At 47.5% G+C, this 19316-nt stretch overlaps 1 protein-coding gene across 1 annotated transcript in view; it reads right to left on the bottom strand.

Moving 5' to 3' along the window:
- LOC147450313 (Prolyl oligopeptidase family protein) overlaps positions 1–19316 on the bottom strand; it is a 113198-nt gene that overhangs the window by 32516 nt on the left and 61366 nt on the right. The gene's annotated exons all lie outside the window — the stretch shown is intronic.

The following is a 19316-nucleotide window of genomic DNA, read 5'->3' as shown; positions in this document are numbered from 1 at the left end:
GATTGCATTTGGAGAGTTTTCCTCTCTTTGCATCTGCTCAAAATAGCCAGCTTCCTCGCCTTGCCTCTGTTGGGTGTATCCCATGATCATTGCATTCCAAGAGACGACGTTCCGGATATAAAGCTCTTCATAACCTTATGTGCTTCCGTACGAGCACCGCACAGATCCCTCCCGGCTAATAACAATCGTCGATTTGAAATTGCCATAACTTGCCCGTCCGGATTCTGTTTGTTGTGTCGTCACTTCCTATGACCTTCATAGGCTGCTTTAGAACATACACATCACCACGCAAGGCTCCAAAACCCTTAGTTGGCCCACCGACCGAGCCGACGAGACTTGTACAGAACCAGCCCTCGGTGAATCTTTAATGGCCAATATCTTGGCAACTGAAACTCCGATCGCGGATCTCAAAAGACCAACGTACTCCACAAACTGAGCACTCCACGCCCATGCATTCATTTCATCTCTGTCCTGTCAGCTGCAGTTGCCCAATCGGGTACGGACCTACATCAACTTAAACTTCAACCTGCCATAACTTTTGCACCGTAGCTCCAATCGACGAGCCGTAAAGACAGGCTGGTAGAGCACTTCAAGCACTGCAGTTCTAAATCATAAACTCCCATCTCTGCTCACTTTAAGCATACTCTTTTCTAACATGCTTAAGGCATCTATTGGCCCTTTTAGCCGCATCTGGCATACATTAATCATTAAACTTGGCCTTTTAACAAGCCCTGATCACTAACCATTAATCAAGTAAGCTTCAAATAAGCTCGATGTGCATTTTTCTGGTATCTTTCTTAGCATGGGAGCGGAGTTGCACGACATCCACCCCCTCTGAACCTGCAGAGCCTCCAGTCTGTGCCAACTGCATTTTGATTTGCATTTGTTACAGGTACCTTAAGCTCTTGCCATCATCAGACTCACATAACTGATAAAGATATGAAAAATAAAGTAAGGCTTACACCCTATCATCAATGTTCTAGCTTAATCACTAGGTAGCTGCCCATCAGACATCTGTGAACCATATCTGCCATATCTCCAAAGCATTCAATTATGGAAACCTATTTAGTGAACCCCGCCAAACTCAAGTGCTTCAGTTAACGATGCACACGGCTTGACCATTAAGCTCGCTTTAGGGAACCCTGTCAAGCTCAAGGATGCCTTACTCTGTCTGCACACGAAATGGCCGTCAAATCCTTTACTTCAAGTTCTGGTAGCAGAACCAACTCAAATGATGTGAAGATACTTCATCAATTGTCCAAAGATGTCAACCGGAAGCCAGCCATGTAATCTTATTAAACGCATAACCAAAAACTTTTTTGACTTAGCATAATCTAGAAACCAAAACCTTGTATCATGCAACCTGCTACAAGAAAATAACTCATATCCTTTGAATCTGCAGCATGTACTTTAGTAGGCCCCAGGATCAAATGGGATAATAAGGAATTGCCCACACACTGGAGCATCATAATAGCCACATGAGCATACATTTTCTGTATCAATTAACATCAAGCTTTTTTGGTGCAAATATGCTACCCCTGGTTCAAATAGCACGCAAATACTATGCATACTCAACAGTATCCATCCATATTGAATCCGCTTACAAATATCCTTAGAATCTCCTGGATCAAACACCATTGATATCACATAGCATTGATGGGCTCCGCAATATACTAGAGCTTCACCTGAAGCATAGTGCAACACCCACATCTCATAAACTTTTGGTGTAAGGTGCAGCGGAAGTGAATGTTGAACTTCGCTCAAGATGAGTGCTCCGAACTGTGCTCAAGGGTTCCCTTTACTTATGGAAGGGAGAACCTTCCGTTCCTTTAGTGAGAGAGTGCAATGGGGACAAACAAAGTGCTGTGAATGAAGGTGCTGAGACTAAGAGATAGAGAGAGAAGAATACGACACCAGAATGTTGTCAAACCCTCCTCCGAAGGCCCCATTCTCTATGGCGTGAGCCATCTACTTATGATTGCACAAATCTCTACAATGCTTGGACTTGCCGACAATGTCGAGATGATGAGGACGACGACGAGACAGGCTGAAATCTGAAAATGATAAGGGTTGAAATCTGCAAATTTTTATTTGCTGAATTCTGATTCTATGTCGGTGACGAATGTTGTCAAACCCTCCTCCGAAGGCCCCACTCTCTATGGCGAGAGCCATCTGCTTATGATTGCACGAATCTCTACAATGTTTGGACTTGCCGACGATGTCGACAACGATGAGGACGACGACGAGACAGGAAGAAATCTAAAAATGCCAAGGGTTGAAATCTGCAAATCTTTATCTGCTGAATTCTGACTCTATGTCGGTGACGATGTCGATGGCGACGATGCGACGACGACGCGTTGAAAATGCAGATGCTGAAATCTGCGTTTTCCAGGCTGACTCTGCAAACTTCGCGGGATCTGGCCGTGCGGCGAGGATCTGCTACGGGAAGGTGAGATCTGCGAGGTTCGGGGGTTCTTCTGCAATGTATGACTCCTACAAACTGAATACGCTGGTGCTACTGTGGATTCCGTCGCGAAGGAATTGCAAAAAACGCTAGGTCGCCTGCTGTTCCAAAATCGCTAGGGCTGAATTCTGCTGTTGGGGGAAAATCCACTAACGCTAGGGCTGATCTGCTGTCGTGAAGTGGTTCTGTTGTGTCTGCCAATGCCGAAGCTCCTCTGCAATGCAAAATCGCCAAGGCTGATCTGTCCTTGCAAAAACGCTAGCTTGATGCTGAGTTGCAAAAACGCTAGGCCATGTTGTTGGGGTTCCTGCTGAGAAGGTGCCTGTTGAGCGATGCTCCTACTACCTCTTCTGCCAGAAAGTGCTAGCGCTAGGTTTGCTTATATACAAACTTAGCATAATTGCCCAACCTACTTTCCAACAAAAGTTACTTAATAAATAAGTGAAAAATGTCAAAAATAGGGCAAATAGGTCTATGCACTGTAAAAATGCTACTGATGGGTTCTGATTGGAATCTGATGGTCATGCTGTGTGCAACCAGAGGATATGCATCTAATATAAGTGTCTGGACATGCACGGTCTGCGAACAGGCTCACAAAAGTACCAAATCACTTCTTATTCTAGACTGACTTGACTGACTGAACCCTGGTCATGCTGTAGCTTGTCCACGGACACTTAGGGTTGGATGTGTCACGTGACATCCCCTCCTTTTCAAAGTGAGGTACTGGTACCGAACTGTATGGCGTCGAGGGAGATCGCCAACAACATCCAAAATCCTCGAAAGGACTCTTTGCCTGCCCACTCTGCTGTGTGGTTCGTGCGATACTCAAACTTCATAAAGGTCTGCAAAGCTTTCTTCTTTCGGCCGCGCCGAAAGCGACACAAAGTCATCCTCAATGCTTCCACTTTGTCTATAGTCATGCGTCTACCTTCTTCAAGAATCTCCTTGGCTGAAAATTCCTGAAACCACTTCCAACACAAAAACATGAACATGCATATTCCATGTAAAGTGAGTGGAGAAAATCCCGTCTTCCTCAAAGACTGTGCATGCAATGTAGATGAACAAATAGACGGAGTGCCAACCCGTTCACCACACACACGCAAACAATGAGATCAAATAGTGTCTTTCTGATGTAAATCAATCAACTTTGGCAATTCACAAGGGAAACGCCCATGCTTGGTGCTCATACTTTCATCTGCTCTTTCTACAACTGTGTCGTGACAAGGAAGAGACATGCAATGTGACTTCCTTAAATGCAAACATTTCATCTTTTCATGAGTAATCTGCATACATCCGTGCTCATTCATGAGTGAAACGTGCTCAACGTACAATATGTCATGCCTAGGAAAAGGGATCACATAAAGACGCTGACTAAAATATAGGAAACGATCACGAATGAAACACTTGTACAATGCGTGCTAACTAATCATACGAACACATATTACTTCCTATGAGGGTTCTTTGGACCTAGGCTCGAGAGCCAAGATCGGTTCCTTCGTGATTGATCGAATCTGCAACGAGGTTAGCTTCGCTAGAAAAAGCATCAACTAAACCATCATCCTTGTGAACAATCACATCGTGATCATTCAAATCATCATGCTTGTGAGAAATCACATCTTGATCATCATGCAAATCATCATGCTTGTCCTTATCATCCAAATCATCATGCTTATCATCATCATTCGAATCATCATGCTCATCATTATCATTCAAATCATGTAATTCCTATGTGTCTTGCTTTGGAGAAGAAGAGACTGAGAGAGTCTCCTTTTCCCAAATCTCTTGCATTTGTGCTTGCACTTGAGAAAAGAATCGGAACAAGGTTGCTTTCCTTTCGTTGTGCTCATGCTCTATGGCTGCCATTCTTTCTTCGTGTTCACGCTCTATTTCTACTTTTCGTTCTGCATTTCTTGCTTCGCGTTCTAACTTCCTTTCCACAAACAACTGCTTCAACTCCTCAATAGCAGTTAGTGCAATCCTTGGCGTAGATGGGGAAGGGGGAGGGTCGGAAAAACCTCCTAGTGCGAAAAATTCTTCTTCGCCTCTCTCATGCTCATCACCTCCAAGCGAAGTATCCATTCCGCCTCGAGTGATTACCATCCACTGAAGTCTTGGGTTCTTAAGTTCACGAGGAACTTAGGTTCTTGTGGGTCTTGAGGTTCTTTTTTCGCTTGCAATCTGTGTTAGAGAATGATCTTGTCTTCACTCGAGTTCTGCTCTTTCCCACGGGCGCATCCCTTGGCGGCCTTGCGCTCACACCAAGGTTGCTTCTTCACACCTCACGTCGATTGGCCGGCCGCTAAGTGCACGGTCCACTCTCAATGAGTGAAAAGAGGCACAAGGGGAGGTTGGACAAGCCCTTCTTTCTTGGGTTTCCTGTCACTCTTCAAAAACACGCCTGGTGATCTCGGACTGTGTAAGAGTCAGAGAGGGTGCAAACATTGACTACTAGAAGGTTGGCAATCTGTCTATGCTGAACCCATGCGCCTGGAACCATGACGTCATCTCCCCATACCAGCATGTTGTATCTCCCTGCATGGCTAACTGTCGAGAGGACTCAAGTGCAAGCCGGGCATATCTGTCTCTGGGAAGTTCCCACATGCGGTGTATGAAGGAGACGGATCTGGTGAGCGCCTCCACCACTAGTGGGGGGGCAGCTAGCTCTGCTCGAACAATAGCACGTGGTACTGAGGCCTTAGCTCTAATGAGCCGCGAGATCATAGAGACCAGAGGCTTCTCCATGTCCCCCTATCCATCAGTGCGACCTCTCCTCCCATGATGGTCCAATGAAGGTCCCCAAATCTCAGCTCCATAAAGTAATGCAGAAACCACCAAAGTATCAAAGAGCCGGAGCTTCGTCCGAGGCTCGTGAAACTGAACCTGTGAACACATCCTTTCCAATCTACCCAATGCTGCATGGGCTCTGGTCAGTCTAGTCTCTGCTGCCCTCCTCAATGAAAATGCTGGCCCACTAAAGACCACTCCAAGGTAAGTGTACGCATCTGTATACTCCACAGTCTCTTGGCCGTATGTGAATGCTGGCGCTGACCTCCTGATCCACTGTGGGGCGGTATTAAATACCATGACCTTGGTTTTACCAACGTTGACGAACAAACCACTTTCCTGAGCAAACATATTCAAAGCATCCAAGTGACGTTGCATCCCCTCCGGAGAGTCGGAGATCAACACAATATCATCAGCATATAACAATAATGGAATCCATGTCCCTGCCAGCTGTGCACCTCTATCACCATCTCTCTCAATGTAGTCAGAAACCTCATCCGCATACATACCAAATAGAGTAAGAGAGAGCGGGCAGCCCTGCTTCACCCCAATAGTGGAGTGAACCGTTGTAGATAGGCCCTCTGAGGTGTGTACATGCCCCACTATTGACCTGTATAATGCCATGACTCCCCAAATGAGCTTTGTGGGGACTCCCATCTCCTGTAATCTGTGCATCAATCTAGCTCTAGATACTGTGTCAAATGCTTTGCGGAAGTCCACAAAGCTACAGTAGATCCGTCTCCGATGTGATCTGCCCTCCTCAATGATGGCTCTGAGTGTCAAGATATGGTCAAGAGTAGAAAAACCTCTTCTGAACCATGCCTGCCCGGCTGCGCGTATCCTCTCTCTCTCTCTGCCCATCTGCTCAGCTGCTGCTCAAGAATGGATGCATACAACCGTGCCAATGTGTGTCCGATCATGATAGTGCGATAATTCCCAGGCTCCATAGGGTCTCTTGACTTGAAGATAAGTACAATAGTAGATAGGCTCCAAGTATCAGGCAAGCCCTCACACATGGCACGGTTAAACATAACTGCTAGAAGCTCTGCTAGTAGATCTCTGGCATGCATGAAGTGCTCAGCCACTAAGCCATCATGATCATATGCTCTCCCAGTCCTCATCCCGTCAATGATCTTCCTCACCATCTCAGCGGTGAAAAAAGCACACGTGTGGGGACATGGATCGTGTTGGTAATTGGACTATTTTCTTATTTTTAATGATTAATCTCTTTTTTAGGATATTTTATTATGTACACTAAGAACTGTTAAAAGATTGTAGCTACAGGAACTGCCATCAAGAACAGACAAACTCTGATGTGTCATTTGATGGGTGACGGTAAACATCGCGAAGGAGTTTCCGTAAGTTCGGTGGAAAGGGTCGGGTTACGAGTGCCCCTGATGTGTCACATGATGGGTGACGGGTGCATCAGTAAGGGGGCATCCCGTAGGCTAAGGAGGAAATCTGAACTGAGTAAGAAAATACGTGTAAGAACGCAAGCACAAGAATAAAGATGGGTTCAATGAAGCTTTTTACGAAAAGCAGGAACATTCGCGGGAAGGCAGATGCTTTTCCGCGAGGAGTCTGTGTCTGCATTGCATCTGTGCCGTGTTCTGCACCCAGGGACGCCTGGAATGTGTTCGTATAGCATTGTTTTCACTAATTGAGTGAGTTTTTAAAGTTTGAACAGGTTCACACTTTATTTTATAAAGTGGCCAGTCACTTTTAAGTGACCAGCCCTTTATTAATAAAATAAAGCAAGTCTCTAAAAAGGCCAGCGCTAATAGCTACGCAGCAGGCTGAAATCTGTGATCTCTCTCTCTCCTCTCTCTAAAAAGCGCCAGGCCCAGCGATCTCTCTCTCTCCTCTCTAAAGCGCCAGGGCTCCGCTTTTCGGCTGCTATTCCCGCCGGGTGCCAGGGCTTATAAAAGGGTAAGCCAGCGTTCTAGTTTCCAGGAAGCCGGAAGCAACAGAAAGCACTAGCACTGGGATTCTGGAGCAGAGACTGACGACGGAAATTGCAAGTGTTCGCGTGACGACTGAGTACGGAGGTCAATTCTCCGAGCAAGGAGCGACAGGTATAAGGTGTTGATACGCATTGAGAATTGTTGCTCTGTGTGGTTTGTTTTGCAGGAATCTCCCGTCTTACGGGAAGGCCCTTCACGGGAAGTACGGCTTCACGCCTAAGTCCCTTACGGGAAGGAACGGCCTTGTGCCCAAGCCCTTTACGGGGAAAGCACGACCTACGGGTCTAAGATTACAGAACGGAGGGGTTTCCTCGGGTTCTCGTGCTTGTAAAAGAATTCTCCCTGAATAAAAGAATACTCTTAACGAGGGGGGGGGGGGGGGGGGGGGGGGGGGGCCAGCCCATCTTCTGGTCCCCAATACTGTGTCGAGCTTCTCCCTTCTCTCCCTTTTGCCAAGTATTATAATTTTCAGATTTCTAAGTGCTCGTGTATGCTCCCGTTTTGTGACAGTGGTATCAGAGCTCGGACTCCTCTCTTTCTCTGCAAAGAAGGACGATTCCGGGAAGAACCATGTCGAGCCAAGGGAGAAGCGTTGAAGAGGAGCTTCAACAAGTGCAAGCTCAGCTTGCGGAGTTGCAACAAATCTTACTGTTGCCAAACGTCCAAAAGCTTTTGGGCGGAATGAAGAAAACGAATGGAACTGATGCAGCCAAGCATCCAGACAACACTGTTGGCATGAGACCACAGGAGGTAAGAGAAGAAGAACGTGCCGAGGTGCACAAAGGATCTTCGGATCAGAATGAATGGCCTACTTCACGGAAAGGCCAGGAAAAAGCGCTCTCGCTGCTAGACGAGAGCAAGGACATCTCTATCTCATCTCCATCCTACTCTCCTGATTATACTTCTACTTCTCGATCATCTCGTCAGAAGAAGAAGGCCGCTACTACTGCCACTACCTTACATCAACCTAAAGATAAGCCTCGATTCAAGAAGCATGGTCGCAAGTCTCAACATCGCATGAGAGTCTTCAAATCGGGCGACAAGGACATCAAGTTCGAAACCTACAACGGACGGAGAGACATCTCCAAAGCACTGTGCTTCATCAGACAATGTGAAGTCGCCTTTACCAATGGGCACTTCACAGAAAGATCCAAATTACGCCATGTGGGGATGCACCTCAAGGAAACGGCAAGTAATTGGTGGTTAGCCAAGATTCTGGAAGGTTCACAGGCCAGAACTTGGGAGAGCTTCAAATCTGAATTTTATGAACAATTTCTGCCACCCGACTTCAAGCAGGACGTACGGAAGGAATGGGACTGGCTTGCCCAGAAGGAACATGAAAGAGTAACGACCTATGTGGACAAGTATTGGTCGGTTCTTCTGAAGGTCACTCCCTTCATGAAGATTGCCGACGAGGAAAAGAAACGAAAGTTCGAGGCGGGTCTCCAACCGCAGCTTCGAAAGAGTATGAAGGTGTATCCGCATGATACACTTCAGAGGATGATGGAGTCAGCAATCATTGCTGAGGATTTGCACTCAACTAGGACGCCCAGAAAGATGGAGCATAGCACTTACCGTGCAAGACAAAGAGGGGTCTACGATGACCAAGGGGGCCAAGGAAGAAAACGTCCTCCATCTAGGGACGATGATCATTCTAAGAAGCCATAGGGCACTGGCAAGCGAACTAAGTATCTTTCTCCTGCTCAACTTCAAACTTTCGAGAGGAAGGAAGATGCTTCTACTGTGGCGAGAAAGGACATATGAAACCGGATTGCCCGCTAAAGCAGCAACGGCAAGAACAAGCCTCTACGAGGCAAGAGAAAGCAAGGAAAGAACCCGCACCGCCAAGCTCGAACTCAATCCCAGATGTTCAAGGAAACACAGAAATGGAGAAAGGGAAGCGTCAACTTCTGAAGGGCTGGGGGTCTTTGAACAACCAGCGAGTACTGATTCTTTATGATCCAGGATCCACAGATAACTTCATCTCCCTGGATACTGCATAACGTTTGTGCCTCACACCGGCTGAGCTTGGCACATCGGTTACATCCGGATCGGCATTCGAGGGGTTGACAACCAATGCAACTCCCGTGCAAGGACAGCTCAATCTTCAGATCGGCGAGTACAAGGACCGCGAATCATTTTTGATGGCACCCATCGAGGGATGTGATATCATCTTGGGTATGCCATGGCACTTCCACATGACACCTATTCCCGATTATGTGGAAAAGACCCTCACTTTTGATCATGGGGGTAAGAAAACAAAGATTCAAGCTGATGCAGGAGATTGGCAGTTCCCAATTGTAAGCCATATCTCCATTAAGAAAGAAATGAAGAAGTGTGTTTCTGCTTACTTAATTTTTGCACGTGAAAAGGATAAAACTAGTAGGGACTCTCTCTCTAGTCTGGAAATTAAGCGTCTTCAATTTATTGAAAAGTACAAAGATTGTTTCACGGAAACACTCCCTGATGAACTCCCTCCGGTACGCCCGGAAGATCACCGCATAGATCTCATACCGGGTAGCTCGCCTCCCAATCAACCCCCTTATCGGGTAAGTCTTGCTCAGCAAGAGGAAATTTTGAAGCAAGTCAACGAGCTTCTAGAGAAAGGGTTAGTACGGCCAAGTGCTTCACCCTACTGCTCTCCAGTTCTACTGGTGCAGAAGAAAGATGGCACGTTTCGAATATGCATAGACTATAGGTCTTTAAACAAGATCACGATCAAGAATCGCTTTCCGATCCCTCGGATTGATGATATACTTGATAAGTTGCAGGGTGCAAGTGTCTTTAGTCGCATAGACTTAAAGAGTGGGTATCATCAGATACGGATCGCCCCTGAGGATGTCCATAAGACTGCTTTCCGCACAACCTTTGGACTATATGAATTTTTGGTAATGCCTTTCGGCTTGACCAATGCTCTTGCTACGTTCAATCGCATGATGGACCGCATTTTCAGCCCGTATCGAGCTTTTACGGGAGTATTCTTTGACGACATACTCATCTTCTCTAAGTCAAAAGAGGAACATCGGAAGCACTTGGACTTAGTGTTTCAAGAATTGCGAAAGCCTAAGTTGCATGTGAATGCAAAGAAGAGCGAGTTCTTTCCCTCAAAGATACACTATCTCGGCCATATAGTCTCTCACAATCAAGTGAGTATGGATCCTGCCAAGATCCGAGTGGTCGAAGATTGGCCTATATGAATGCAAAGAAGAGCGAGTTCTTTCTCTCAGAGATACACTATCTCGGCCATATAGTCTCTCACAATCAAGTGAGTATGGATCCAGCCAAGATCCGAGTGGTCGAAGATTGGCCTATTCCCACTACGGTACATGATGTACGTAGCTTTCTGGGATTATGTTCATATTATCGAAGGTTTTTCCGAGGATTTGCTCATGTAGCAGGACCACTTCATGATTTGACAAAGAAGAAGATTCCTTTCAGATGGGGATCGGGACAACAAGGAGCTTTTGATCGGCTCAAGTACTTGCTAAGCCATGGACCTATTTTGATAGTGCTTGACTTAAGGAAACCATTTGAGGTTCACTGCGATGCTTCAGGCGATTGCATCGGAGCAGTGTTAAACCAAGAAGTCCATGCAGTGGCTTACGAAAGCAGACGGCTTAAGGATGCAGAGTTGCATGCATCAATCTATGAAAAGGAACTCACGGCTGTGATTCACGCCTTATCCAACTGGAAGCACTATCTTCTAGGAGCGGATTTTGTGATCAAGACTGATCACCAGAGTTTGCGGTATTTTCTTACGCAAAGGAAACTATCTGAGAAACATATGAGATGGGCAAACTTTTTGTCTATGTTTCACTTCCAGATCCTTCACATGGCTGGGAGTAAGAATGTGGTCGCGGACGCATTGTCTAGGCGGCCAAGGGTGAACGCTATCACTTCGGTGTATCACCAAGAATTAGAAGCACTACCGGCTTTGTATCCGAATGATCCAGACTTCTCCACCATTTGGGGAAAGCTACATCGTGGAGAGAATGAGTTTCCCTATTCCATTCGGGACGGTTATCTCTACCACCATCAGGCCATATGTGTGGCGGAACCATTAAGAAAGAAGATCATGGATGAAGCACACGCTTCGCCTTATGCAGGACATCGAGGTATTCTCCCTACGACCTTAGCAATGGAAAGATATTTCTTTTGGCCTAGCCTTAAAGCAGACATTGATAAGTATGTCAGGGAATGCTTGGTTTGCCAAAAAGTGAAGTATGATCGGCATAAGAGGCCTGCGTTGCTACAACCTTTGCCTGTGCCTAATGAACCTTGGGAAAGTATTGCCATGGACTTCATCATGGACCTCCCTAGAACTCAAACTGGAAATGACGCAATCTGGACCATTGTGGACAGGTTTAGCAAGCAAGCACACTTTATACCAGTCAAGAAAACGATCAAAGCAGATCATATGGCTAGGGTCTTTCTAGCCCAGATCTTTAAGCATCTTGGAATGCCTAAGTCTATTGTGAGTGATCGAGATCCTCGCATGACAGGAAATTTTTGGCGTGCCTTGATGGATAATCTTGGTACGAAGCTGAATTTTTCATCTGCCTACCATCCTCAAACGGACGGGCAAAGTGAGATAGCCAATTCCACAGTATTGGATATGTTAAAAGCTTATGTGTCAGACCGGCAAACTGACTGGGAGAAATATTTGCCTCTAGTCGAGTATGCGTATAACAATACCATACACTCGTCAACGGGGAAAGCACCTTTTGAGATTCTCTATGGTAAGCCTTTGCTTCCACCCATCCTTTTAACTAAGGATAAGATCTTTGCAGCAGATGAATTTGTCCGGGATTTGGACACAGCCTACGGGCAAGTTAGGAGAGCTATTCTACGCTCTCAGGAAAAGCATAAGAAAGCTGCAGACAAGCACAGAAGGAATCTAGACTTAACAGTCGGACAGTTAGTCTTACTCAAGTTTGAGAAGGCAAGACTTAAGAAACAAGCGTCTCACAAGGGGAAAGTTGTAAAACTTTCTACCCATTATTATGGGCCGTTTAAGATCACTGAGCGAGTGAATGATGTCACTTTCCGATTAGAGCTACCGCCTAATTGGAGGATCCATAATGCTTTCCATGTCAGTTTACTCCGGCCGTATGTGGGACCGCCTCCGAGCCAGCCTAGTGCTGAGGAACCTCCTGAGGTTGAGGAAACAGAAGAAATACTCCAACCGGAGCAGATAGTAAGTCATCAGGAGCGGTCTCTCAAATCCGGAAAAATAACACGGAAGTATTTGGTTAAGTTTAAGAACTATTCGAATCTAGATACTCAGTGGATGACGCAGGAGGAATTGGCAGCTTATCCCAAGATACTGGAGGTATATGTCCAAGCACTACAGTTGAGGTCAACTGTTTAGAAGCCAGAGGGATGTTGCTAATTGGACTATTTTCTTATTTTTAATGATTAATCTCTTTTTTAGGATATTTTATTATGTACACTAAGAACTGTTAAAAGATTGTAGCTACAGGAACTGCCATCAAGAACGGACAAACTCTGATGTGTCATTTGATGGGTGACGGTAAACATCGCGAAGGAGTTTCCGTAAGTTCGGTGGAAAGGGCCGGGTTATGAGTGCCCCTGATGCGTCACATGATGGGTGACGGGTACATCAGTAAGGGGGCATCCCGTAGACTAAGGAGGAAATCCGAACTGAGTAAGAAAATACGCGTAAGAACGCAAGCACAAGAATAAAGATGGGTTCAATGAAGCTTTTTACGAAAAGCAGGAACATTCGCGGGAAGGCAGATGCTTTCCCGCAAGGAGTCTGTGTTTGCATTGCATCTGTGCCGTGTTCTGCACCCGGGGACGCCTGGAATGTGTTCGTATAGCATTGTTTTCACTAATTGAGTGAGTTTTTAAAGTTTGAACAGGTTCACACTTTATTTTATAAAGTGGCCGGTCACTTTTAAGTGACCAACCCTTTATTAATAAAATAAAGCAAGTCTCTAAAAAGGCCAGCACTAATAGCTACGCAGCAGGCTGAAATCTGTGATCTCTCTCTCTCCTCTCTCTAAAAAGCGCCAGGCCCAACGATCTCTCTCTCTCCTCTCTCTAAAGCGCTAGGGCTCCGCTTTTCGGCTGCTATTCCCGTCGGGTGCCAGAGCTTATCAAAGGGTACGCCAGCGTTCCAATTTCCAGGAAGCCAGAAGCAGCAGAAAGCACTAGCGCTCAGATTCTGGAGCAGAGACTAGCGACGGAAACTGCAAGTGTTCGCGTGACGACTGAGTACGGAGGTCGATTCTCCGAGCAAGGAGCGACAGGTATAAGGTGTTGATACGCATTGAGAATTGTTGCTCTGTGTGGTTTGTTTTGCAGGAATCTCCCGTCTTACGGGAAGGCCTTTCACGGGAAGTACGGCTTCACGCCTAAGTCCCTTACGGGAAATCACGGCTTCGCGCCTAAGTCCCTTACGGGAAGGAACGGCCTTGTGCCCAAGCCCTTTACGGGGAAAGCACGACCTACGGGTCTAAGATTACCGAACGGAGGGGTTTCCTCGGGTTCTCGTGCTTGTAAAAGAATTCTCCCTGAATAAAAGAATACTCTTAACGGGGGGGGACCAGCCCATCTTCTGGTCCCCAATACTGTGTCGATCAAGTATTATAATTTTCAGATTTCTAAGTGCTCGTGTACGCTCCCGTTTTGTGACAGATCGGGGGGGTCGGGAAGGGGCGGTTGTCCAGGAATTGTGCATAGAGATGACGCGTACTGGCGCCAAGCCTCTGTAGAGGTAATGGTAGGGGGAGGGGAGTACTCATGAAAGAGCCGCCATGCCTGTCGTGAGTCCTGACTCAAGAATAGCTGGTATAGGTCCTGCTCTAGGCGAGCCAAAAATGCCCTCTTCTTCCGCCGCACTAGGCGTTGGAAGTCAATCTGTGATTGTCTGTGAGTGATGCCCCCCAAAAGAACCTCCCTCTGAAGTCTAGCTCTAGTCTCGCGGCACTCCTCTCATACCAGTTGTTTTGGGGCATGCTCCCAGAACGGCGTCTTTGCTCAGGCTAGGTGTGTGGGTATGCCTCTCCTACTGCATCATGTAATGTCTATGTCAGTATAGTAGTCAACTCCTCCGGAGGTCGCCCTGGCTCTTCTGTACACAGGCGTCTGTACATCCCATCTATGTATTCACAGTCCGTCTCCCGCGTGAAAATGTGGGGGGCTGCTGCCTATGGCTTGTGTGCTACACTGAATTGGAAAGAGATAGTTAACGACACAAGAGCATGATTTACTGCCACACCAACAGGTCTGGTCCAACCATGAGATCCTAAATACTAGAGATGAGACTCGGCTGTGCCATGACATAATCCACAGTGCTGGCTCCATGTCTGTGTGCAAAGCATGTAAAATCCCCCGCGTTGGGAAATCTCTGTAGGCCATTCAAGATGACCAATCCATGTGCAGTCCCCATGTCTATCAAGTGTCGTCCATACGCAGTATGTTCCCCATCGTGTGATAGTTTGATTAGACCCGTCTTTGCAACATTCAGCTCTCTCAACATCTCCTCTGAAGTATCATAAAAAACTGTCTCATGATGGGCAGTCCTAGCATTAAAGTCCCCGAAAATGATGATGTCACCATCTCTAGAGAACTCCCGGATGTCATCATCCAAAATAGAATAGAGGGACTGTCCTCTGAGTGGTGCATACATTGACATTGTCATGTAGCTCCGCTCCCATGCTAAGAAAGATACCAAAAAAATGCACGTCGAGCTTATTTGAAGCTTACTTGATTAATGGTCCGTGATCAGGGCTTGTTAACAGGCCAAGTGTAAGTCGAGCTTATTTGAAGCTTACTTGATTAATGGTCAGTGATCAGGGCTGGTTTACAGGCCAAGTGTAATGATTAATGTATGCCAGATGCGGCTAAAAGGGCCAATAGATGCCTTAATCATGTTAGAAAAGAGTATGCTTAAAGTGAGCACATATGGGAGTTTATGATTTAGAACTACAGTGCTTGAAGTGCTCTACCAGCCTGTCTTTACGGCTCGTCGATTGGAGCTTCGGTGCAAAAGTTATGGCAGGTTGAAGTTTAAGTTGATGCAGATCCGTACCCGATTGGGCAACTGCAGCTGACGGGACAGAGATGAAATGAATGCATGGGCCTGGAGTGCTCAGTTTGTGGAGTGCGTTGGTCTTTTGAGATCCGCGATCGGAGTTCCGGTTGCCAAGATATTGGCCGTTAAAGATTCACCAGGGGCCGGTTTTGTGCCAGTCTGCTCGGCTCGGTCAGAGTGCCAACTGAGGGTTTTGGAGCCTTGCCGGGTGATGTGTATGTTCTAAGCAACGTATGAAGGTCATAGGAAGTGATGGCACGACAAACAGAATCCGGACGGGCAAGTTATGGCAATTTCAAATCAACGACTATTATTAGCCGGGAGGGATCTGTGCGGTGCTCGTACAGAAGCACGGAAGCACATAAGGTTATGAAGAGCTTCATATCCGGAACATCGTCTCTTGGAATGCAATGATCGCGGGATACACCCAACAGAGGCAAGGCGAGGAAGCTGGCTATTTTGAGCACATGCAAAGAGAGGAAAACTCTCCAAATGCAATCACCTATACTTGCATCTTGAAGGTTGTGGTGGCATTCAACACACAAGGTGGCAGCAGAATTCACGGTGATATTACTAGTCAGGGATGTTGGAAAGTGATGTCATGCAAGGCATTGCCTTGGCTGATATGTATGCCCGACGTGGTGCCCAAGCGTGGTGCCGAGGGGCCCATAAACTAAAGGCCGCCCACTACGAAATATATGCCGCCCAATGAACCCAATTGGCCGCCCATTTACTCAAGAGGGGTTTGTGTGTGGAGAAAAAAAGGAGATAGGCATGGCGAGCAGATGACGGGCAAGGGCGCAACTTGAGAGGGTGGAACTCGTGCCGGGCTGTAGAGCGGTCAGATGAGAGGGCGCCTAAAACGAAAAATGCTCTGCATGCCATGGCGATTCCATTTGGTACCAGCCACGGCAGAAACAACCTCGCCTGAGTCACTGACTGCCACGTCATAGCTGCCGCTCTCATGCCACGTCAGTCACGACGCCATGACTGCGTGGTGGGGCAAAATTTTGGGAGTTTTTTTCAAGGCAGCAAGAGAGCAATAAAGCAAGATTTTGGAGGGCATCGAGGAGAGTTGAAGGAAGCTATGAAGGGAACGAGGCTTCTCTCACTCTCTCTCTCTCTCGCGGGCTTGAGAATCGAAGCAAATCGCGGGCTTGAGAACCGACAGAAATCACTCTCTCAGTCGCAACTTGAGAACCTAAGTAAATCTCGCTCTCTCTCTCTCTCACTCCTTCTCGAGGAAGGAACGGCCCTCTCTCTCGTACTCGGTTAGTAAAGGAAGGGGGCAATCTCTCTCTCTCTCTCTCTCTCTCTCTCTCTCTCTCTCTCTCTCTCTCTCTCTCTCTCTCTCTCTCTCTCTCTCTCTCTCTCTCTCTCTCTCTCTCTCTCTCTCGGAAGGAACGGCCCTCTCTCTCGTACTCGATTAGTAAAGGAAGGGGGCAATCTCTCTCTCTCTCTCTCTCTCTCTCTCTCTCTCTCTCTCTCTCTCTCTCTCTCTCTCTCTCTCTCTCTCTCTCTCTCTCTCTCTCTCTCTCTCTCTCTCTCTCTCTCTCTCTCTCTCTCTCTCTCTCTCTCCCTCCACCATCACAGCAACCCAGAGACGGGCAGCCCAGGCCACGCTCATATCCATTAGTATCTCAACATTCAAGGAGATGGGCTGTAAACACTAGGCTTCCCGTGTGCTCAGCCTCGCCTCCTCGAGCTCGACCATGGCACCTCTTGACAGGAAAGAAGTGGAGGACATGATAGCCAGAGCTATCACACAGGCAAAGAAAGATGCGGACAAGGCACTGAACGCCGAAGTAAGGAGGATGACGGAAAAGATGAAGCAGATGGAGGATAACATCAGAGGCCTCACAGAAGAAAAGGAGGCTTGGAAGAAAGCATTCGAAGAACTCCGTGACACCTCCAACACGGAGATACACCGTATACAAGAAAGCATCAACCACCTCCGGATCTCCAGGGAAGAGGGGGAAATCTCGAGCTTCGAAGACATAGAAGTAGAGATCAAAAATAAATGGAAAGCAGACATCAAAGAAGAGATCCACACAGAAATGGAGGCCAAACAATCGGGATGGGTGGAAGTAGTTAAAAAGAATATCAAGAAGGAGGTATGCGAGGAGGTTCACATGGGAGAGCACTTGAGGGTTCAGCTTACTCTCGAGGAGGAGCGATTGCGCCAGATGAGGAAACACAATGTTAGGATCACTGGCCTTAAAGAGGGACCTTCAGCAGAGGAGGATGCACGAGAGCTTTGTAGCCAACCAGGCTACAAAGAGACTATGCCTTTTACAAAGGCATGGCGAGCTGGCAGTGACACCACTCGAGCTCGCCCGTTGATCATGCAGTTACGAGGAGATGAGGACCGCACCACCTTTTTTCGCAAAAGGGTGCTCTTACGAGGCCTCCGGGGCGGCCATATCTTTATGGACGAGGACCTCACTAGGATGCAGATCGAGCACAGAAAATCATGCATGCCCAGGGTCCTTCAGGCACGGAAAGAAGGTAAAAAGGCCTTCTTTCGAGATGGTAGAATCTTCATCGACGGCCGCCCAATCTCATAGGGATTCGGGACCTATGAGACACATACACTAGCACAGGAGACACCACTCAGAGGGGCAGTCTGGAACTGCAATGGTTCTATATGGACACATCCGGAGCGCCTAGAGGAGATCATCAGTGAGCATGACTTTGTATGTTTTACGGAGACACATGAGAGCCCAGAGAGAGGACTACCTGTAGTCACAGGATTCCAGTGGGAGTCTACTTACAGGACCATCACCAGACAGAGTACAGCTCGGGGGTCAGGAGGGGTGGCCATACTATTCAAACAGAGCTTACACAACCGGATACAGGTGATGAGTAGAGACGAGGAGGCATGCTATATGTGGGTACGGCTAGAGCTCACCCACGAGAGAGGGCTATACATTGCCATATGCTACTTTTCACCACATGGATCACGATATGCTATCCAGGACCCCTACTCTCGACTGTCGGAGGACATTTCTCACTACACATCACTCGGGGAAGTCCTCCTCATGGGGGACTTCAACGGGAGGACACAGAGCCGACAGTGTGAGATCTATGATATGGAGCAGCCGAAGATCATGAGGGCACTTGATGCAGAGGACATGGGGGTGAGTAGAGTGTCTGCAGATGGGGGACAGGACACGCTGGATATGGCAGACACCTTCTTGAGCTTGGCAGCAGGCACCATCTCGTTATTTATAACGGGATGGCGAGGTGGCCAGACTCTGGGGGATTCACTTGCTTCCCACACAGTGGCGGCGAGAGCACAGTAGACTATTTGTTGGGCTCTACCCAGACAGCAGAGCTTATACACTCCTTCAGCGTTGCACGCACACCGATAGGGGCGGATCATACTTATCTCACATTCTCCCTTTTTGCTACACAGCTTGCTGACCCCCCCGCCTCCCCCCCTCACACTTACACTACCATTTCTTTCACTCATGAGCTCACTCCTGTTTATATACATCACCTGCATGAGCACCTTATACACTTAGACCCCACAGCACCTCTGGACACACTCACCACACACATTACATCCATCTTACACGAGTCAGCCACTCAAAGTTTCCCACATCGCATACACACACACCCTCCACGCACTGGCACTATGCCACAAAACAGGTGGTACGACGACGAATGTCGAGATCTACACAGACACCTACATATACTGGAGATCAGAGGGGAGATTACACATCGCCAGGCTCAGCGCAAGATGCAGACACTTACCCGTCGTAAAAGACGGGAGTGGGAGGAGCACCAGTATTGGGACATCTATCATTTACTCATGAGCAAGAATAGTGCTGAGGCATGGCGTCGGATCAGACCTCCCAGGCCATCCACTCCTATTCAGGACCCAGCGACATGGCACAGATATGCCGCGAGCTTATACGAGATCCCAGGACAGCCACCCATACCTACGCCATCGGCTACCCGACCCACATCATCTACTTTCTTCACCACCCACATGGTGAAGAAAGCTATATCCCACCTACAGCATGGGAGGGCTAGA

The sequence above is a fragment of the Adiantum capillus-veneris genome, chromosome 9 (assembly GCF_014529385.1).
Source record: "Adiantum capillus-veneris isolate H3 chromosome 9, ASM1452938v2, whole genome shotgun sequence".
Classification (NCBI taxonomy): Eukaryota; Viridiplantae; Streptophyta; class Polypodiopsida; order Polypodiales; family Pteridaceae; genus Adiantum; species Adiantum capillus-veneris.
The sequence above is the reverse complement of the archived record's forward strand: the minus strand, read 5'-3'. Positions and strand labels throughout refer to the sequence as shown.